At 36.3% G+C, this 23,913-nt stretch overlaps 1 protein-coding gene and 1 pseudogene across 2 annotated transcripts in view; both read left to right on the forward strand.

Annotated features, from left to right (window-relative positions):
• The window catches only part of ZFPM2 (zinc finger protein, FOG family member 2), a 442,921-nt gene that overhangs the window by 26,593 nt on the left and 392,415 nt on the right, over positions 1-23,913 (forward strand). The window lies entirely within an intron of this gene.
• Positions 13,449-14,866, forward strand: LOC103661648 (annotated as a pseudogene).

Genomic DNA, 23,913 nt, shown 5'->3' on the forward strand with positions numbered 1-23,913 from the left:
AATAGATACCAAATTTCATTCTTTTTGTGTGTTCCTGTTGTGGAGATTGGTTTAATAGATTATTCTTGTTTCTATCTTCTGTGCTGAGATCTGCAGCTTTTGGGGGTCCCTCTTTTCAAAAATGTTCTATGATTTCAAAGAGGACATAGTCAGATGTGCCATGACTGAATTCCCATATAAAGTAGCATTATTTCTTTTATCAAGGAAAGCTCATGCTTCCTGAAGGGTACGGAAGCTCCTCCAAGTGCTAGGCTAGCTAGCAGGTGATCTTTTCCTATCTTTTACCGAGCAGACTGGCTCAATAGGAAATAATGCTATCCAACTTGTCCAAACTCAATGGTGTGCAAAAAAATAAATAAATAAATAAAAATCAGACCAAATTTCATTCTTTTTGTGTGTTCCTGTTGTGGAGATTGGTTTAATAGATTTAAAATGCAAATGTTCTGTTTTAACATTGTTAATAACTCCAGAATGAACTGTGTATGTAAGCACGTAGACTTATTTCAAACTCTCAAGTGGGATTTGATGCATCATTTTCTAGAATGTACTATTCTCTTTTTTCATTTCTATTTAAAAATCTACCTTATTATGCCTATGACTATTTCTAAATAGTCTATTTCTTCTGCTTTTAGTGTTTAATTGCAATACACCCCAAATTGGCAAATATTTGAATGATTTCTCTTGAGCTTAAAAAAAGCAAGAAAGGAAAAACAGACATTAACTATTGTCATGGTACAGATATTGTAGTAGATAAGTGGATAGATCTAGTTCTTGGCATGCTTGCTTTAGGTGTTGCATATGGAGTTAAACTTAACAGGAGGGGGAATGCAAAAGCACTTATTTCCTTCAGTATATCCTTCGGAGTCAGTGATATGAAGTTATGATAAATATATGTCTGTCTTACATATTACTTCTGGAGAAGGGAGGAAAACTTTTGAGAGTCCTCCTGTATGATAGGCATAACACATAATGCTTGTTAGGCATTTTGTATACATTTAACTGTTGACATTATTTATCGGCCTTATCCTATTTTATATAAGCCAAGCACAATTAACCACATTTTAGAGACATTGTTTAGGGTGACTGCAATTAACAAATCCAGTTGTTTGGACCAGGTTTGGGGACTCTTTTCATAACCCCATTTTATCAGTGGAAAGGATTTTGCTGCAAAATGGAGGGATCCAATAATGAATGCAACATAAGAAAACTTCTGGAGGTGATTGATGGGTCTGTCATCTTGATTGTGGTGATGGTTTCCACAGGTGTATGCATACGTGCAAACTCATCAAATTACATAGTAAATATGTGTCACTTTTTGTATGTTGACTTTACATCAGCAAAGCCGTTTTAAAAATATGTGCACAGACATATCCAGGAGACATTTTATTATAAAATCAGGAGGAAAAATAAGCTAAACTGGCTAAATGTGATCATGTAGGTGAAAATGCCTATTAATAGATTTGGCACATACACACCTGGTAAAGGTTAGTCAGTTTTGAGCCATGATTCCTATCCTCTTGCGGCTTGCTGCCTAAGGAAACTAGGTGCAACTCTGTGTATAATACAGAATGAGCTGTCAGGAGAGGCGTGCCATACAGCTTTAAACAAAGAGCTGTGGGGATTAGTCTAGGGCCCTTTGTTCTCTTTTTTGAGAAAGTATGTTTTTGAAAACTTCAGACAATTTTAGGTAATACAAGATCCCCTTGGGAACTCTTAGGCATCAGATAGAAAAACTTATTGGATGCTTTTTATATACCCTTTCAAGAAAGTATTCAATCTAAGTGTGATTATTCCTTTTTTTAAAAAAAATTAGTTAATTTATTTGAGAGAGAGAAAGAGAAAGTGGCGGGGAGGAGCAGAGGGAGAGAGAGGGAGAGTCTTAAGCAGACTCAGCACTGAGCACGGAGCCCGATGCAGGGCTTGATCTCATGACCCCGAGATCACGACCTGAACTGAAACCCAGAGTGTGACACTGAACTGACTGCGCCATGCAGATGCCCCTGATGATTCTTTTAACATTAAAATTTCAGTTTACTGATCATGAATCAAAAACCTGTATTGAACACAAAACTTGTAGTCATCGATGTCCATAAAAACCTCTTTTCTCAAAGCTTGTGAGATTTAGCTTAGGGTTGGCATAGTCTCACAAACTTAACACATTACTTTTTTTTTGGCAAAAAGTTAATGAGATACATCCATAAACCTTACTGGGAAGAAAAAGCATATTTAGTACGAGATGTGTGAAGGCCTCAGTTCAGAACACCGTCTCTTCTGTCTCCAAGAGGTTATATTTCGAATAGGTTGAATAATGTTGTAACATTTAGTAGTAGCTAGTAGGTATGGGGAAGAGGAATGTTGTACCCAACTAGCAGTGACAGGACCCCAAAGGTGGCCCGTGACCTACTTTTACTTCATTCAGTGGCATGGCATCTGTCAGAGTGCTTTGCCCTGTTGCACAGTTAGGCTGAGCAATTTCCATTCCATTGTGTTCTCTTACAGTTTCTGCTTTATCCCCCTCCCGGCTTATTCAAGTGTTTAAATTTCAAATTAGTAGCTTGTCTTTATCATTCACGTTTGGATTGGGGAAACATACTACAGCCATTGGACATGTTTACCATATTAAAAATAATAACAAAGAAAACAAAAATGATAGAGAAAAAATAACACACTAAAGGTTATGTTTAAGTCACGGGCGATCCTGATAGATTATCTCAATTCGGTATTCTTAAACTACTTTTCTAAAATGCCCTTACCCAATCTTGAGAACATTGAGAAGTCTGTGTGTGTGTGTGTGTGTGTGTGTGTGTGTAATGGTTGACGTGTTGGGACGGAATCAATCAGTGGAAGTAAATCCTATTAGTAGTTCTTTCTTATACATTTTGTTAGGTTTTTGAGACTCTCACAAGTGAGTCTCATCGTAGTCCATGTGGAGGACCAAGAAAAGAGTAACAACAAAGTATAGTAATTTATATGTGTATATATATATACACACACATGTATATACACATATATACACAATATATGCATGTATATAATGCTGAATAATCCATGCTTTACATGTTTATATATTCTTTTTTAGTGCAGGCATTTGTATAAGAAGCCAAGAATTATAATTTACCATCTTATGATTTGAATTGCTTTTCCAGGAATTAAGGGTTCTCTGTTATTTCTGTAGTGTCTGATTAAATGACAAACCTCAGATTTTCATCGTGGTTATAGCTGCGGCCACAATGCAGATGTGTTTCCTTATGGCTTTTTCTATATAAGCAAAGTGAAATGAAAAATTGGGACTATTGTTTGTATTATTCAATTTTCCAAGTAATTTCTTGTTTTTATAGAAGAAATGTTTCTTATTTCAGTTAAAACAAAAAAGGGTATTAACGGTTAATGTGTGCTGTGATCATGTGAAACTCGGGGACTGGAATTTACCATTGATGGTTTTTGCATTTTAACTCCTGTTCCCTTCTTTTTGAGGGTCAGGTGATGGGGCCTGCACAACAGTAAACCAATAAAGGTACTGGTAGATGTCCCATAGAGTATATAATCCATTTAAGAATAGGCAATCAGAATCCCCTTTGTAATTATGTAAAAAGATGACTGGGATTTGGAATTTCATTTATAAGTTTGAAATCTGGAATTGGTTGATTTTATTTGCAAACGATTGCGAGGTTGAACAGCACACACTCTACTTGACCCTGTGTAGTGAATTCTCATATGATCAGCATAGATAATGGAATATTTCCTTTCCTACTTAAAAAGCATTTTCAAAAGGTTTGTAAATATTTGTTTCTCAGGGATCCATTTATCTTCTTCCTCTGTTCCAAAAGAACTATTACAGGGTTACAGAAAAAGATGATAAATGAGCCCAAGGAGTCTGGGTTGAAATTGTCCCACTATAAGGTTGTACTATTATTTAGTGGACATGCAAAATCTTTGAGCACATTAATATTAACTGATTAGGTACTGGATTTTTTTTAATGCCAGAATTTTCAAATGAGGATAAGTCAGTCATGGAGCTATTCTGGCTTTTATTTATCCGTAGTCAGATCCATATGAAAGTTCAATATAACCAGAAAGAAAAATAGCTGGAAGACATTCCTTTTCAAACGAATGGCCTGGACTTCAGCTGCTCAATTCCCATTCAGTTCTGAAGGCCTGAGTAATACAGTCTGTAATTGTATACAAGCCTTATAACAAAGAATGTGACAACAAAACCCATCTGCTCTTAGTTATCCTAGTACACAATACGAGGTAAAACCTGGAATGAACCGTTGGGTATTTTGATTAATTGAACTTAACTGATGGTTATCCAGAAATTCTGTTTTATTACAACCTTTACTGAAATTCTTAGTGAAAAGTTTATGCCCCATTTAAGGTGAACATAATGAAACTTATGGTAATTTAAGACCTTCTAGAAACTCTGCATCATCATTCTAAATGATGAAGCGCATCACATATATTGCATAACTCCAGAGATGGAGATACAGAAGATGCAGGAGTCAGTATTTGGTGTGTACTGACCCCAATGTTTTACAAAAACAATATAAACAAAAAATACTTAGCATAACACATTGGTTTTTCTGTTTTCTATATCTTTATGTTTATATACACAGTCGTAATACAGATATAATTTTATTGTGCTTATAAGAAGAAATATTTTCCATATTTTTACATGGTCTTATTGATTTTCATTTTGCATTTCTGCTCCATAGTCTCTCAGCTGATTTACTGCAATTTATCTAAATATTTCTATTTTAAGGTGTTTGGCTAGCATCCAATTTTTATAACTGTTACTGCAATGACTAAATTAATGCATATAGTCATTTGCTTCTAGGTTTTTCTCAAAGAATAGATTTCAAGCAGTAAGATTAGTGGATTAAAGGATGTATACATTTTAGGAGGTTAGGGTGCAGAAGGAATGGATAAAGAAAACAATTATAGCTTTGGCATTAGACTTCTAGAGTTTCTACATTCTTGGAAATTCTAGAATTCATTGATTTTGGAATATCAATGTTAAGTTTTTGGACAGGGATCAAACAATCCAACAGTGTGGTATCATCAAGCAGTAATTACAAAGGCTGAAGGCAGGCAGCCCATCTGGGAGTCTGTTAAAGCAATTCAGGTGTGTAATAATGATTTCTTCGGTCGGGGCTGTGTGTTGAAAATGAAAAGAAACATGGCAATCTACTCCTCATTGACCATTTATTCTGAATGCTGTAGCACGAAAAGGAGACAGAAGGTTCCACTCTGGGGCGCCTGGGTGGTGCAGTCCTTAAGCGTCTGCCTTCGGCTCAGGGCGTGATCCCAGTGTTCTGGGATCGAGCCCCACATCAGGCTCTTCCACTGGGAGCCTGCTTCTTCCTCTCCCACTCCCCCTGCTTGTGTTCCCTCTCTCCCTGGATGTCTCTATCTCTGTCAAATAAATAAATAAAATCTTTGATAAAAAAAAAAAAAGGTTCCACTCTGAAGTTTATGAAATACTTGAGTAAGAAAATATTCAGAGAAGAATAATCAGATAAATAGAGTAGTGTAGATTTTAGATAGGAAGGCTTTGTATTGACTGAACCTTCAGCTGAAAGTTAAAGAAAATGGAAGGTTTTGGTAGCTAGAAGACAAGGATGGCATTCTCAAGGTAGGGGGGTAACAAAGAAAAGTTAAACAAATTCTGATTTCTTTTAGGTACTGAACAAAAGAATGGGTTTTTACCTTAATAGATATTTTAGCATATTATCATACTGTTTATCTGTTGGTGACTTTTGGAGGATATAAAATTGAGTTATATTTTCCCTGGTATAAGAAATCACTATATTCTATTTTATTCCAAACTCATAAAATTTACATCGAATTTCACTGGAATATTTAGGTACATTATAGTTTTGTATTTAAAGATCCTGACTCAGATTCCTTTCATTGGAATCTGTGTTGCCCTGAAATTGTGTTCACTATCTTTATATACTTAATGATTAAATGGGGTTCACAATAGTATTGCTGATTAAAAGTGTAAATAAGTGAAATCTGAAATGTTTAACTGGGAGAGAAATATTTCTTTCTTCCCCAAACCAAATATTTGTCTCCTTTAAAATTTATGTTCAAAATTCTCGGTGTGAAAAGATAGGTGACCATTTTCCTCTTTGGATAAAATGGTTCAATTTTACATAAAAGCGAAACTTATAGTATTTAATCAATGGAGAAATTATTTAGCCAAAATGATCGCCATTTCTGTAGACTCCAGCAGCCTCAGCATCCCCTTGAAAGCTTGCAAATTTCTGAATTTACTCCAGGTTTACTGGTCCATAACCTTGAGGGAGGGGCCCAGGAATCTGGGTTTTAACAAGCCCTTCAGGTGGTTCTTATGCATACTTAAGTGAAAAAGTCCATTAAGTTAGGTTTTCTTTTTTTTTTTTTTTTTTTAAGCTAAACTTAATTATGGCCAACTGGTGCCTAATCTTTTAAACTTTATGCATCTCAAGTTTGGGACCAAGTCTTGGGTGCACGATGGATAATGTTGTGCTGATTTTATACATTGCTGGATGTTTTAAATGTTGTTTCATAAAATGACATTTTAATTTTGTGCCCATAGTTGAAGCGTAGTTTCACACGCCTAACTAAAATATGCTTGCTTCTTTTATTGCTTTGAATCGTGTCTTTTAATTTAATTTCATAGTTTGAATTCATGTGCTTTAAAATGTGTATTTTCTACATCTCAATTATAATTTATATAATTAGTAAGACATAGTGTTGTTTTTTTTAAACCCCTTCAGTGAATTCTGTTAAAGATAATTAGTGGGATTTATGATATTGGCAATACATGAGCCCACATCCTTTCAACACTAAGGAAGAACATGACTTTAATTTGTAAACAAGTCCAGGCAGGACTCCTTTTTTTTTTTTTTTTTCATTTTGTTTTCCAGTTCTTTTGAAGTGACTTTAAAAAACATCCAAAGTTCCCATTTCACCATCTTTCTTTTCTCTTTCTGTTCCCTTTCATTTTCTGGATATGTTAGTGTGCGTGAACCAATGAGAATAAGAGTCAGGATTTCCTTTCTAGTTGTGTTTTCTTAGACAGTCTCCACAAATATTGGTATAAAAACAGAGCCTAAAGTATGCTTAAGATTTAGTCCTGCACTGTTAAAGAATGCTTTTTTGCTTATTGAAAAAAAAAAAATCTTCGAATGTTAATATTTAGAACTTATTTATCTACCTGCTTACAGACCCAGCTACTACCTACCTACTTGCCTGCCTATTTATCTGTACCTGTCGGTTATAGTTCGGGCAACTCATACAGATTATTTTGCTTTGGAGAAAATCATTTGTGTACCATAATGTAAAAATAAACTACATGCATTGCTTACAGTGTGAGCTAAATATACAGCTTGGGAACATAATTTACTTACCGGGGGATGTAAAGTAGGCATGCATTGGGTTCATGGTTTGGATCATGTTACTAGCTAAGCAAACACGTAAGTCTTCAAACATGATTAATAATCTTTTACCTTCCTAACTCTGGCCTTTCTCGAGCTGTGTTTTTGGACTATCAAAATTCTTCTTTCCTAATTCTTCTGAAGGGACTCCTTCGTACTGTCGTAAGGCCGCCTTCCCAAAAATCCATCTGGGTTCAGTTCAAGTGTCACTCTAGTAGAGAGGTCTTCCCTGACCACCCCATAGAGGATATGCCCCTTCCTTTGTCAACGGTGGTCACCCTGCCCTGCTTTATTTTTCTCCAAAGCATTTATCATCACCTGAAATAAGTACTCCATGCAGGTAAGGACTTTTGTTTGTTGAGTTGTTTTAAGCAATCTATGCCCAGAACCCTGAACAGATCCTTGACACCAGAAATTTTCTAGGATTAATTTTCTTTCTCCCTGTTCTGGAATATAAGTCCCGTTAGAGCTGGAATTCTGTCGATTTTGTTTTGTTTCCAGTGCTGAGCACAGTGCTAAGCAGTAGTAACCAATCAAAGTAATGGGTGGATGGATACATATGTAAGTGGGTAGAAGTAGAAACACATTTTAGTGGGCTTGTTCCTCATTTGCATCTCATCAGTCTTCATATTAAAGTCTTACATTAAGAATTCCTATGTTAGCTGTCTTCATATTGCCCTTTAGGTGTTTATTTAAAATTTTTAAAAAGAATTGGAGTTTCTGTCAAGTACTAAATTCTAAAAATTGTTTATTTTCAGTTTCTAGTATGCATTTCATTTAAATTTTTAATGTATTTTAAAGCATCAGTTAACTGTGACTTAATTATACAGGTATCCTATGGATTTGGGTTGTGAGAGTAGTCTAATGAGTATAATCACCCACTTCCTGGCTCATTGTTGTCCAGATGTAGCTGTACTTTAAGCAAACAAATCTAAAAAAGTAAGCCTCAATGGAGAGCTCTCATGATAGGGCTGGTTCAAGATGCGGCAAACCACTTACGATGCTGACTTTTTTACGCGAAGAAATGTGATTAAGATATATTAAATGGAAATCTATACAAAACCAGTGAAATTGTTAAAATATTCAAATATGCCATACTGTAACAAGAAAACACTGCAATGCACTGAAATCAGCAGTAGAACAGCTGTGTTTTAAAGGACAGTACTTTGAATGTCACTTGACAATTTGCTTTCAATTAGAAGTAATTTACAGGAAGATGCCCACAAGCTAATCTTTACAGGATAATTAAGTTCCATTTTCTTTACTTTTAATTAAAAAGCAGAAAAGATTTAGCTGATCCATAAAAAATGTTCTGTTTAAACATTCATCAGACTTCACACTCTTTTTTTGTTATTTGTTGTAGCAGATGTTATCAAAAGTGCAGTCTGCTCTGTTTTAAACCCTGAGCATTTGGAAAGTGAAACATGAGTTGCAGTAGGCATGTACTGGTGAGGTATGATCATTTAACATCTGTATGTTCAAAGAGAATATAACAGATACTACTCTTCTGTTCCTTTAATTATGTTCTGTCTGATGCATTTAATTGTACTACAAAACCACATACATTAAAATGAGAAGCAATGCAACTGTCAATTTTGAACGTTATACCTAGTAGGTTGATACCTAAAAAAACCCCTTTACTTCAAATGTCTTAAAGTATCTCTCGATTCAGACATAACACGTTTTTTTATTGTAATTTTAATAATATAAAATTTGACACAGTATTTTAATATGAGAATTTACTCATTGAAAAGAATGGAGATTTAATTCTAAAGCCATTTAAAACTTTACTCTCTGGTTTTTAATGTGGTTCTTAGCATCACTGCTGCTTTTATTTGGCAAAATACAATATATTGCCAAAGACATTTGGAGCTTTGATTTTATAAGTTACTATTGGATGGTACTATTTTTTTTTTTTTAAGGTGATGAGAGCTGAATAGATCGTGATTTGTCATGCTTATTCTCACCTCAGACTACACTAAGGAATTGCATCAAAAATTCTTCGGGCAAGGATTCTTTAATCCAGTATTATGGTATTTATTGTTCTGGGGTTTTTTAAACTTTTTTTTTTTTTGGCTATTTAATCAATCTGTTCATATTGAGAATAGCCTTATTTTTTAGAATTTAAAAGATTTCCACAATTTGAAAAAAAAGTTGAGTCACAATAGAGCAGTATACATAAAATTTTTATAGTAATAATTCTATTCACTATGCCTTTTGTCAAACGAGTTTGACTTTCAATCTTCTGATCAGTGAGTACCTAAAATTTAAAGATCCTATTGGAGTTACTTATTTTTGCTTACTTTTCTTTTCTTTTTTTTTTCCCTGTTTGAAGAATAACTATAAATGACAAGACAGGTTGCTCACAAGCCCATTCATTTATTTGCTTTTGCCATTTAGATTTGTATATGTAGGGAATATGCCCAAAGTCACTTTGACCAGTATAGTTTAGGAGACTGCAAAATAAAGAAATGCAATTTATTTCAGCATATATTATAAATTTCAGGTAGGAGCTTAATTGTAATAATCACAATGCTTTCATTTAAATGGAGTATGTGTTTGAACATGTAAATGTCATCAGGTTTTGTAATGAACTGGTGAAAATGTATGCTTCTCTTATTGAAAGGGTAACACCGGGAAAAGATTAAGCATGCCCTGTCTTCCTCCTTCCCTCTTTTCTCTTTGGTAATCAACACCGGTTTGATTACATCTTTTTGAACTCTGAAAGCTATACTATGAACTCTTTACATAGAAGTTTTTATGAAAGGGAATTGTGGCAAACAGTAGTTAAACTTTCCACTTTCAGGAGAATTCCACCTTTTTTTCGTCATCCTGTATGTAACTCAGACTTCCTTTAATAAAGGGTAAGCAGTTTTGTTACTGTTCAGGAGAGTATGGGGATTTCCTTTTGGTGCTTGGTTTTCAAGTTTAGGGCTGCTTTTAGAAGGATGGGACTGATTCTTATGTATTTGTAGTGTTCGGAGGAGTTATCAACTGACCTTAGGTACTTGTACCTTGTCCATTATACCTAATGCATTGCCAGTACATGATTGGTTCTCATTAAATATTTATTAAATGGCTGGTAGACAATAAAATTTAAACACAGCTCCATTTGATGCAGTACACACATTTTGTAAATTCCCTTTCCTCTTCCTTCCCTCCCTCCCTCCTTCCTCTCCCCTCCCCCCTTCCTTCTTATAAGATCAAAAGGATCTGGGATCTAAGAGGCTATAAGCAACTGTGTTACTTTCCATCTCCTTCAGGGCTGTACTTCTTGTAAAGCTAGGGGTTGTGAATACTGACCTTCTCACTAGCTATACATATAAAACAATTAGCTTATTTTTATAAATACAGAAATAATGTCCTACTTCAAGAGATTTTTTAAAAAGACGGATTTTTCTTGTCTGTATTTAATTTTTTGGTTTTTTTGCTTTCGTAGTTGTTGTGGCTCATCTCCCCACCCCCCACGTTTGATTACTGTAATGTTTCTAGCTTTTATTTCTGTATCTGAATATATTTGTATTTCTTGCCTCTATTTTCTAGAAATTAGTCTTGAATTGGCCTCTGTTTTTCCTCTTTATTGCTTCACCCTGCTTGTAAACCTTCCTTCCTCAAGTCTGTCGGCTTGACCTTCCAAAAACAACTGACAACATGTCATCATTGCTTAAAATCTTCTATGGCTCCCTATTAACTACTTACATTAAGTCCAGACTCTTCTTCGTTTGTTCTAGGACTTTCCATTACTTTTCCTTTTTCAAGTTATTTCTTACACTCTCTAGGTCATAAGGAACCTCTGCTCCAGCGAGGCAATATTGCTCTTCCTATATCCCATCCCACAACATCCATTCACTTCCGGTCCCTGTTCCTTACCTTTGCTCATACCATGCCCTGCCTTTCCCCCTTCATCATCTAAATCTTCCATGTTGAAAAGGTCCAGTGGAAGTCTCACGTGTTCCAGGAAGCTTCCCAGTATTCTTCTAATCCACAGTAATTACTCTGTTTTATATTTCTTTTGCAAAAACAGTGTCAGGCATTTTGACACTTGTTTTCTACATTTTTTTTCTACATGTAGGTTAGCTTTGTCTCCCTATGAAGAACGTGTTTTAAGAACAACAACAACGAAAGAGTACTTATGCCCTTTTTGCTTTTTTGTAAACCCTAAATCTCATAGCATTATGGTAAGCAGGTGGTAGGCATCATTTCATGTCTTGTTCAACTTTTAAAAACAGACTGTGTGTTACAAATTCATAAGTAGCTGCATATGTGTATTGGGGGAAAGTATTGAATAATATTTTCCCATACATTTAGAATAAGCTTATTTTCTCCCCCAAAGCTTGGGGATTATGGTTCATGTTTGTTTCTAGAATGATTTTCTGCCACTTGGGAAAAAAAAATATTCTCTTAAAAAATAATTACCACTAGCTTGAAGATAGAGATAAATCATCAGTTTTTAAGGACTATCATTTTAGTTCTCAATAACTCATTTTGGAGCTAATAGGTTAGTGAAAGGAAGGACGTGTAAGTCATCTGTCTCTTTACCCATAGAGTGGCGGTGCCACCAGGCCTCTGCCTGTTACTGGGTTCATCAGAGCCTTTGCATGTTTGTAATTACCCTTCCATAAATAGTTTGCAACTTGACCACAGCATTTTGCCACTCCGTTAGAATGAGGCCCAAGGTCCAAGTTAAAAGCAAAATCCTCAATGAATTTAACAAAATTAAGCAAAGAGCTTTAGGTTATAAGAGCAGAGTTAATGGATTCAGCTGTTCTTTACTTTCACTTTAACCAACAAATTTTGCATTCATTTTCCAGATGTGAGCCTCATTCAATTAAAATGGAGTAAAATTAATTTTGTGAGACTCTTATATCACCCCTGGAGATAACTGGAGATAACCTAGTGTGTCACAAAACTAGAGCTAGCAAATCAGCATTTGTGGGGCTGGCTTTAGTAACTGTATTGCAGAAGTATTTTGAGATTTATTTTTAATACATATTGGTAAACTTTTGCTGGGGTTGTTCGTGTGACTCAGCTGTGACCAGAGCTGGATTATGATGGGGTTGTGGAATTCAGGGGCGGCCAATTCCAGAGCCAGAGACAGTATACGGCGGTGCTACTTGAAGGACCAAAGCCATCAGCAACACCTGGAAGCCAGTTAGCAAAACGAATTCCTGGGCTCCACCCCACATCTACTAACCCAGAAGCTCTGGATGGAGCTCAGGAATCCACGGAGAAACACGCTCTCCAGGTAAACCTTATATAGAAAGTCTGAGAGCTACTGTCTATGGAACCCTAGAGATCAGGTTGTATCATTATCAGGCAAATCCATCCCCTGTATTTCAATTGAACAAGTTATATCTAATGATTTCTGATCTCTCACCCATCATCATAAAATGCAGCACATTGAATCAAGTTTTTAAAAAATATTGGCTATTTCACAATTTTCATCTGTATTTGAAGTGTATTCTGAACTCATTCATCTGAACTGATTAAAATGCAAACAAAAGCACTAGATCACTCTGATAAGCAATGGAAATTCCACGGTCTTTCCTAAGAGCCCTTGTGTGCCTTATTCAGCTCTGTGTCCTTCCAACCTAGCAGAGAACAAAAGCAACTGTAGAGCAGCCTTATTCTGGCCCTGTCTTGGCATTTAGGCTTGTTTCGTTTTGGCACATGGCTGTATTCTTTCATCATACAGGAAACTATCTGCAGAATCAGTCAAATCTCAGATTCCCTGAACTGCTTGATCAGGCTGATGTTTTCCTAATGAACAGAGGTTGCTAATCTCCATACCAATAATTAATTATTTTTGCATATTGAGGTGCTAAATAATAAGTGGGATGGAGTACTATATTAGTTATAGTATAGGACTTTTAAAATTTCTGTAGATCATTCAAGTTTTCATAGTTTGCTATGTAAATATGCTGGCCATACATTGGTCTCTCTAGCCACATCACATAAATAAGATCATTAATTAGTATCATTTAAAAATATAGATTACATCAGCTGTGTGTCTACTCTGCACCGGGAGCAGTTCTGCTGCCACAGCCACTCATCCCCTGAAAATGTCCACCTGTGCAAAGTTCGTCTCTACCCCCTTCTTGGTCAGGAGCACCTCTCAGCTGTTGAGCAGATCACTGTCTGCAGTGGTGCTAAACCCACTGGAGATGCTGACAGACGCAAGCCTCAGCAGCTTGGCAGCCCCTCATCCCCTGACCTCACCTATTCCTAACCACAGCTTCTGAACCAGCGCCATTTCAAGGGACATGGACATAGCAGCCAAGTGCATTGGGGCTGGGGTGCCATGGTAGGGGTTGCTGGCTCTGGGGCTGGAATTGGGGCTGTGTTTGGGAGCCTCATCATTGGTTATGGCAGGAACCTCTCTCTGAAGCAACAGCTCTTCTACGCCATTCTGGGCTTTGCCCTCTCGGACGCCATGGTGCTTTTTTGCCTGATGGTGGCCTTTCTCATCCTCTTCGCCATGGAAAGGGGCTGTGTCCACCTCCTTCTATGTGCCTTTTCCTATGCCTCCCCAGGCAGGCTGGGTTGCCTCAGGGAAGACATACAAAAACTGTATTAATAAGAAAAAATGTGGAGATTACATCAGCTCTTGTAGTTATATAAATTTTTTCTGAAAATGAACTTTCATAATAATGCTTCATAGAAATTGCAATCTTGACTATAATTGATTCTGTATATATGAATGTGTGTGTATAATATTTGTGGAAATCCTGCAGTATGTTATCGAGTATATGAGGATAATTTTTGGCTTTGCCAGTTTAGTGTAGTTTAGAGTTGAGACTCAGTTATAACAGTCAAGGCATCTAGAAGTAAAATCATATTGGATATGAACTGTTAAGCATTTATTTAGGTAGAGGTAGCATTTGCCCTACCAAAAACTTTTCTCTACCTTCTTAGGTTGTATAATATTGTGGGGTAACAATAGTTATACTGGATCTGGGTTGACTGATCTTTATAATGGTGCTACTAAGTCTGTATTTTATGTCTGACTGATTGTATTGAATTTGTGTTATGTCTGATACCTGCTGAAAAGTTATAATGCCCTGGAGGGTTATTACCTTTAGTGATTTGGAGATGCTGAGACGCTGTGATGATAGCAGGCTCTTCTTTTCATCTAGAAAGACTCAGATTTTATCATGCTTACGTTTTTGTTACATTCTGTTTATTATATTCATTTATTTTAATTTTACTGATGTTATTTAAATGCCTGTTTATACCATAATGCTAGACTCTTGGAGAGTGGAAAAGGCAAACTATGTAAGTAAAACACAGGTTTTTTCCCTCAAAAGGGTCTCCCTCTGTGAGTGAATCAATGTGGGGGAAGACTGAGTATGTCCCAATGTGGAAGTAGCTGTTTTCGTTAACCCATTTATAATATTGGCATCTTGTGCCATTAAGCTTAAATTTGATACATTTTATTGATTGAATCCCAGAATTTTTTTTTTTTTTAAAGATTTTATTTATTTATTCGACAGAGATAGAGACAGCCAGCGAGAGAGGGAACACAAGCAGGGGGAGTGAGAAAGGAAGAAGCAGGCTCATAGCGGAGGAGCCTGATGTGGGGCTCGATCCCATAACGCCGGGATCACGCCCTGAGCCGAAGGCAGACACTTAACCGCTGTGCCACCCAGGCGCCCCGAATCCCAGAATTTTGGTATAGAATTTCCTGGGCTCGGGAGAGTGACCTTGGGTCTGGGGTCACAAATAAGTTTTGTTTTGCTTTGTTTTCTTCTGGTATAACTGTTGATTTTATTTCTGACAGGATTTCCAAATTGAGCAGCTCTGTTTAGAGCTTTGGAAGGTGCTAAGACACCTACTGTAGGCAAAGGAACTCTTGGTTAATATTTCTCTTCACTTGTTTACTTTGTCAAGGGATTTGTGAAAGTGCTCAAGGTTGAATGTGTATCTTCAATTATATTTGTGTGTTCAAAACTTTGAAAATCAGGCTTCCTGGATATTACGTGTTTACTAAAATATCTCTTAGTATGTATTTAGGTCTTTGATGATATTTTAAGTTATTATTTAAGTTATTATTCATTTCATCTATGATACTGGCGGTGTCTTATATATAAGACATTTTGTCCCCCTTTGGCTTGACAAATATATAGAAAACATGTTAATTTGTCCATTGTGTGTGGCCATTCCACCAAGTGTACCTTTGAAAAGATCATTTGATACGGGGGCTCTAAGGTGGAAGCGTGGCTAAATTATTTGGTTTAAAAATATTTGTGTAACATGGCTTTTTTGAACTTTTATTTTTTTCAGTGTAGGAAGGAATGAAGAAAACTACATTTCTTGGGTGCCGATCGTGTAGCAGGTATTGGGATACGTAGTTTAATTTAGGTTATCTCGTACTGCCCTCACAATGACATTTCAAGTCAGGCTCCGAGCAATAAAGAGCATGTCTGAGATTCAACCCCAGCTCTAACTCCCAAGGCCGCCGCATTTCTACCCTGCTGTGCTGCCTCTTGCCATGAGGCCATGTGCTGATATTTGGTGGAAGGTGCAGTAATAGAAGCCATTTCCGAAGGAGGGGAAGCCAGCTGGCTTCAGGGAGAACAGGACGCAGGGAATTCTAAGGAGCCGTGCGAGCCCTCTGCTCTGAGAGCGTATGAAGGAGGAAGATCCATTGTCCAAAATCAAGTTTTGCCTTCTCTAATTTTTCAAAATTAATTTAAATAATTGATAGATAGGTATTTCTCAGTGTGTGCCTTACAGCCTGTCTTGTCCACTTGCATATGCTGGAAAATTGAGTTAAAATGTTGTGGGTTTTTTTTGTTTTGTTTTGTTTTTAAAGAGAGGAGGATATGTTGTAGGCAAGAGACAGGCAAAATCAGTACCATTTGTATGCTGGTTTTAGCTTGAATCCAGAATTCTGATACTAAATGAAGATTTTTATTTGCATACTGTTTATTCAAAAGTTGGGGACACTTAAAATACATTTATTTACTGATATGTGTGAACTACATTTTACTTAGACAATCTTCATAGTATTCGTGGTATGGGAACATTATTCCCCATATGTAAGAGTCATTGGAAGCTTTCTTACTCCAGGGTTGAATAGATGGTTGCTAGATAAAGGCATCCATAAAATAATAATTGAGTGTATTTATACAAAATAGCTTTCCATTTTGGTTTGTAAGATACACTTGTAAATTTTTATAATGTTACGACATATTGTCCAGATTGGTTGATTGGGGGAGGGGAGAACTGATGTAATTCAGACAAACAATAATTACTAGGTCAAGAAATAGGGCAATTAGAGAATGATTCATGGCAAGTAGGAGTGAGACATTTACATTCTGAAAATTAATTATGGGACTTTTATTTAAATTATAATCAGGAAGAAAAGTTCAGGGAAAAGAAAGAGGTTCGGGGAAATTTTACATGTACTCATCTTGAGTACAAATTAGTAAAGATCTTAGATTCAACTAATGTGTCAGAGTCCATTAAAGAGATTGGAAAACCCTATTTCACTGTGACTAAACTGCCTGAAATTTTAACCTCCAAACTTATATATAATCAAATGCAGAGATTGTGTATGTCTTGATAAATTTACATATATATATCCATGATGGAAGAGTACAAAAGACATGGATATTTGATTTTACAGGGTTGACAGCGATGTGTTCCATTGGCCAAAGCAAGTGTGGGAGCTCTTATAAAATCCTCAGATCTACAAATTATAAAAAATAAATTTTTATGTTTACTTAGGCAACAACTGTCTCCATCTGCAATCCACTTATTATATAGTATATCCTTAGAAGCTGGCTAAATTTAACTCTGAAGGTCTGATGTCTCACAGCCTTGGTCTTTGGCCTTGAGGGCACTGATCATTACTGTACTTATTGGACTCCCATTTAGTCCTTCCCATTTTTTTCTTTGGCTTATTCTCCTTCCACCTCATTTCCCCACTGAACTTTTCTGTCCTGGGCCCTGTTATCTCAACTTGCTCTCACCTTTTCAAACTTCCTTTGTACTCACTCTGATGAGCCCAGCCTAGTTTATGAGTGCTTGTATAGAGGGCCCTGGCCTGCCCTTTCCTGTTTATTAGGCATTAGGGCATTTGGCAAGTTTTCAATGTGAGCTATGGTGATCTCATAACTCACAGGATGAAACTAATATACAGTAATTTTAGATCCAGTAAGAAATGAATGGGAGATCATTGGCATTTCAATTTGCAAGTCTACTCTTCCCATGGCTAATATAAGAAGTCTCGTTTGATTTTGAAATGGTGATACAAAAGACAGGGTTTTAGATTTGAGAACTAGAAATCCCACACTTAAATTGCCAGAATGTGTTTGCTGGAACCAGATAAAACTCCTTCCGGTGGATGGTAAACCTCTCTTAGGGTAGCAAATTTAAGGAATAGAGTAAATTCCATTATCGGATATTCAATTTCAATATTTAAAATAGGTGATTAAATGCAATCCATAATCTCTGAAGTCGTTTGTAGAAGTATGTAATAGAATTTGGGATTAAAAAGGATTCTCTTTGCCATGAGAAAGCATTTTCAGATATTCATCCGGTAAGATCAACATGCAATAGTTAGCTTCAGGTTTTTTATTTGTTATTTATTTAGCAAATGGGGAGGGGGGGGGCAAGGCCCGTAGTCAACCCATGTTGCTTTTTAAAGGAGGAAAAAAATGATTTCTCTTTTAGTCCATTCAGAATGGCTCTCCCAGGAGAAAGACTGACATACTCAGCCACAAACACTTTACTCAGCTGCATGGACTTAAAAATGTAGGCACTTTTAATGGGAACAACTTTCATTTAGTTTGCTCCTTTCATTTAGTTTACCATGCTGTTTGGAATCCTCAGAGTTTTCCAAGATGATTGATGATTTCCAATACCCTGGCAATAATTTCAGCCTCTGTTAAAGTTTAGGCATAAGACTGACATCATCTTTATAAATTTACCATTTAGTTAATCCACTCGTGCTGATTGATTAGTGGTTAAAATTCAAGCATCCTATTAGATACCCACATGATACTATAATATCTCAAAATAAATGACCGTGATCATGTTGAATGCAGAATGCCATATAGACTTGTGAAGACACTGAACTGATGTCAGTTGCCGTTTAATTGTGTGAATGTTACGGCACTTGACATAATTCGATCAGCAGGCATGCTGTACCACAGAGTTACCTCTCTTAGACTTTCTACCTGTAATCTAGGGTAGTTTTCTTGTTAGGTAGTGAAAGATTTAGGAGTGAAGATTTCTAGACACTGACTGAGGAATCACTAGAGACACATCTTTTAACATAACCGTTTGTGTAGTTTCCACAAATAATTCTTTATTTAAGAGATTATGAAGAGATACTAAATCTCTACATGGAAAATAAGTTGGATAGACATCATACTGAGAATATATTTTTTAAATATTTATTTATTTATTTGAGAGAGAGAGGGAGAGAGCGTGCACATGTGTGAGCGGGGGAGAGGGGTAGTCAGAGAGAGAGGGAGGGAAAAAATCTTAAGCAGCCTCCATGCCCAGCACAGAACCTGACGTGGGGTTTGATCTCATGACTCTGAGATCATGACCCCAGCCGAAATCAAGAGCCAGATGCTTAATGGCTGAGTCACCCAGGTGCCCTGTACTGAGAATATTTTTATATTAAATATAAGGTAGGGAAGTTGGATAAACATACAATAAGGATAATTTTGTTAAGGAGATGAAAGGTAATTGCTGTGGTTACTAATATTTCTTATTAAAGCTGTATAAATTAATCTAAGGCTCTGGGATTTTTATCTCCTGGTCCATATTCTCTCACCACTCTGAGCCTAATCAGACTAATGTGGTGCCAGAGGCATTCAGAAGTTAAATTGAAATATTGATGCTTGACTTTAAGTACTAAGTGGGACAAGCACAGTTTTTTCTTCCTTCACTTTATTTCTGAATAAATTTATTCATTTTATTATGACACGGAATACTCAGTTAAGACTATGGCAACACTCTTAATCCCCAGTTCCTTTTCTCCAAACTCCCACTATTAAAATGACGATTTTGCCATATCTAGAAGAATGTGGAATGTATATATCCTCTTTCTCTTTTCCAAGTTTTTACTGCTGGTGTCCATAAATGTTAAGGTGGGGAGAGAAGAGCAGGTTCGGCTAACATAAGAGTAAGTGGGGTGTGAGACTTGACTTGTGTTCTGGAAAGGAAGGCAATATTTCTGGAGAAAGAAAATGTGCTGCGAGATCTTAGGCCACAGCTCTGGATTCTGAAACGAGCAATTGTCAGCAAATAACTCTTATTACCCACAATTCCAGGAATGGACTTCATCTAGCTTCAGCTATTTTTATTCCATTAATAGAGATGAAAAACTTAGATTGTAAATGCTGTATGAACATTTCCTATCTCATTTCAATATGTCTGGTATTAGTAGGTCAGCCAAGAAGATGTAAATGACTGAAGTCAGATCTTCTTATGTTCTGGTAGTACAGAGAGATAAAGAGGGAGAGAGAGAGAGAGATAAGAGAGCTGGAGATGCCGGGAGCATCTCAGATGAAGGGAGTGGTCACTACAGTGGTGGGACGTTGAATACGACTGTCTAGTGCACTGTTGTGTTGGCTTGGATCATCAGAATGCCTGGTGCATACTAGCTGCTCCACAAAAAGACATCTCTGCATTGTCTGGGACTGGTCACGTCTATTATCTTTGTTTAGCTTGAGGCAATGTGTAGCTTTGACCTATAGGCACTTTTTGAAGTTCATGGCTTTGAGTCTCGGTGGTTGTTTCATTTGATTTACAAAGTACTTTTTAGCATTAACTTTGCAATGAAGGAGCTTTATTCCCAGAAGATGTTTTAGCCAGGGGTATACTTGTCATGATTTATGACCAGAACAAATAATAAAATATATAAAACCGCATATGATGGGGCCCATTAAGTTATTTCTAGATAACTTTGCTCCTAAGTTAAACTGGCTATGTTTTTCCATGTCTGTGTCTGATAAGTAGATTTATCTCAACATCAGGTTTTCGCAAGATTAATAATCCTTTTTTGTTAAGAGAGTCTGTTTTAAAATTGAAGACGGTTATCCTGATGTGAATTTTATAAACATGAGTTAAATAATATTATGCTTTCATATATTTAAAGCATATCTGATATTTTAACTATACTTTTAATCAGATGTCTTACAGAAATGGGAAGTATACTCAGGAAGAAAAAAAGTGGTTAAGCTAAAAAGATTTTTTCTTTAGCTTGAGTAATACTATGCTCTCAAAGCTGTAACCTGAATTATTAGCACATATAAATCCATCTTCTTAATTAAATGGGGCCTTTGGCCATTGAACACCAGCATATGGACAGAGTTAGTTACTAAATGTTATTATGAGGCTGGCCTGGACACATAATCCATTAGAGGTAGGATTCAGTTATATTGGTAGCAGCAAAGTGATTTTTATGGTTGTAAGAATCTTCTCTTTGTTCTGTCAGTATCAGTTATTTCAGTACTAATAAAAATCTAAAACGGGGGTCAAGTTTATGATCTGTGCTTTGGATGGATAATTTGTAACATTTCTATCCAATAAGCCAAGAGTTTCTTTCTTTCTGGAAAGGACCTGTGCTATGTGGTTTGTCTAAATTACCTCAGTGTGCAACCATGGAGAGAGTGAGCGTGATATCACGGGATTATAATGTTAGAAAATTTCATTGAAGGGCATGAATAGACATTAAAATAATAAATATGCACTTGTGATAGTGTATCTATATGTGTTTAGGATTGCAGTAGTGAATATTACATATTTCCTTTGGGGGTTTTATCAGTGTCAGTCAATTTTGCTTAAAATTTTGGAGAAATAACTTATAGTAATATGTTAAAATGTATGGTAACAAGTGAGAGGAAATCTATGTGCCCATTCAAAGTTTTGGTCCACATTTCAGATGAAACACCAGTAAATTACTGAAAAACAACTCCTTAAAACAACAGTGCAAAGTAAATCAAGGGCAGAACTGTTATAGCTTAGTGGTGCCCGGGGGGGGGGGTGGATAATGGAACTTGTTTTATGATGTTAAACAACATCATGAGAAGGTAACATAAAAGGTTATGCACGTATATATTTTTCAAGTCATGGAGCGCTAGAATTTAAGATGTTAGGGAGAGCTTCCTAAAACCCCAAAAATGTTAAGCCTCTATTCAATACTATTGCTTCTCTCTCTGTGTGTGAGCCTATGTCCACATACCATGACGATATTGCCAAGACATATACTGAGCTGGTCAAACAAGGCTTATGGCAAGGAGAAGGAGATAGGAAATAGAATAGTAATCTCTCCCACGTAAGTCCAAAGAGCTAAATTTGTCAAGGATTGGTACTGTCAGGTAATGGACAGCTAGATGGCTAAATGATGCCCATCTATATGTAATAATACAGGATGGAGGTAATTACACTGTCCACATCCAAGAACAGAAGGGGATTTTAGGAAGAGTTTTTAAACTTAGGGAAAGGAAACCAGTTTAATTGGCTAAGTTGGGTTACAGAGGTTATCTAAAGGCATAGCCTCTTTATAGTGATCAGAATACGCTGTAAAGGAAAACAGACCAGGATATAGACCCCTCAAATGGTTATACAATTTCAAATTCAGGAAATTTGTAAATGAACAGGAATATTAAGTTATTGGGTTACGGCTGGAGGTATGAAATTAACATATAGATTATTTGTGGGGCACCTGGGTGGCGCAGACCTTAAGCTTCTGCCTTCGGCTCAGGGCATGATCCCAGCGTTCTGGGATCGAGCCCCACATCAGGCTCTTCCACTGGGAGCCTGCTTCTTCCTCTCCCACTCCCCCTGCCTGTGTTCCCTCTCTCGATGGCTGTCTCTATCTCTGTCAAATGAATAAATAAAATCTTAAAAAAAAAAACCATACAGATTATTTGTATATGCTATGAGAGAAAGACAAGTGATACTCTTATGTAAGAATAGAATATGATACTGGATTAGATTGTTAACTGTAAAAAAAAGGTGCTATAAAGACATTATTAGGATAATTGACAAAATTTGAATATGGACTATATATTACATAGTTATGTCTATCAACATTAATTATTCTTAATTAGTGAAATGTACTATGGCTGCATAAGAGAATGTCTTTGTTCTTATGATATATACTGAATACTTAGAATAAAGGGCCATAAAGCTTGCAACTTACTTCAAATGGTTTAGCAAAATGATAACAGTGATATTATTATTACTGAGAAAGAGACATAAAGCACATGAGGCAAAATGTTAGCTATCTGTAATTCTAGGTGAATGATGTATGGGCGTTTATTATGTTAATATTGTAACTTTTTGAAGATTTAAAATATCCGGAATAAAAGGTAGAAAAAAATAGATGCAACTAACAAGTAAAATTACTAGTACTACTAGTGGTAATAATAATGATAATAGTAATCATAAATGTGTCCTGAGCCTTTTAGGTAGATGGAAGTCTTGATACACAAAAGTATCCAAAGACCAGAATAACTATGATTGAGGCATTAGAATAGAATGTTCACTGTGAAGTTCTAAGGTTAATTTAAAAAAGTTTATATCAGTGTTATGTCTAATAACAATAGAAAACTCTCCTTGAACATTTCCTTGAAGGGCAGTGAACTTTGCAAGTTACCAAACCTATTCTGGAACTGTGTTGGAGATAATATTGTGATGTATAAAGAGGAGAAAGAAAGTAGGAAAAGAAAGCTCTTCTAAATTTTATCCATTAGGAGTGTGACATACTAGGAATTATAATTGGAAGAAAGGAAAGGTTGATAAAGATCAGAATAGAATGTAATTGAAAACATGTAAATAAAGAAGAGACTTCAGTAAATGTAGAAGAAAATGGGAGAAAAATGTTCCGGGTATGAGTAATATTCAAAATCCATAGATCATTTCCCCCTTCATATACATAAGGTCACTAAGTGCTCTGACCAGCATGATGTTAGATTTCACCATCTTTTCATGTGTCTGTTGGCCATCTGGATGTCTTCTTTGTAGAAATATCTACTGAAGTGCTCAGTCCTTGAAAAAAATAAGTTATCTTCTAGTTGTTGAGTTGTAGGAGATTTATTATTATTATTATTATTATGATATGTTAGTCACCATACAGTATGTCATCAGCTTTTGGTGTAGTGTTCCATGGTTCATTGTTTGCGTATAACACCCAGTGCTCCATGCAATACGTGCCTTCCTTAATACCCATCACCGGTCACTGATCATCAGGGAAATGCAAATCAAAACCACAATGAGATACCACCTCACATCTGCCAGAATGGCTACTTTCAACACCACAAGAAACAGCAGATGTTGGTGAGGATGCGGAGAAAGGGGACCCCTCTCACACTGTTGATGGGAATGGAAGCTGGTGCAACCACTGTGGAAAACAGTATGAAGGTTCCTCAAAAAGTTATAAATAAAACTACCCCAGACCCAGCAATTACACTATTGGGTATTTACTCCCCAAAAATGAAAACACTAATTGAAAAATATATGCTCC

The sequence above is a fragment of the Ursus maritimus genome, unplaced genomic scaffold (genome assembly GCF_017311325.1).
Source record: "Ursus maritimus isolate PB19 unplaced genomic scaffold, ASM1731132v1 scaffold_9, whole genome shotgun sequence".
In the NCBI taxonomy this organism is placed as follows: domain Eukaryota; kingdom Metazoa; phylum Chordata; class Mammalia; order Carnivora; family Ursidae; genus Ursus; species Ursus maritimus.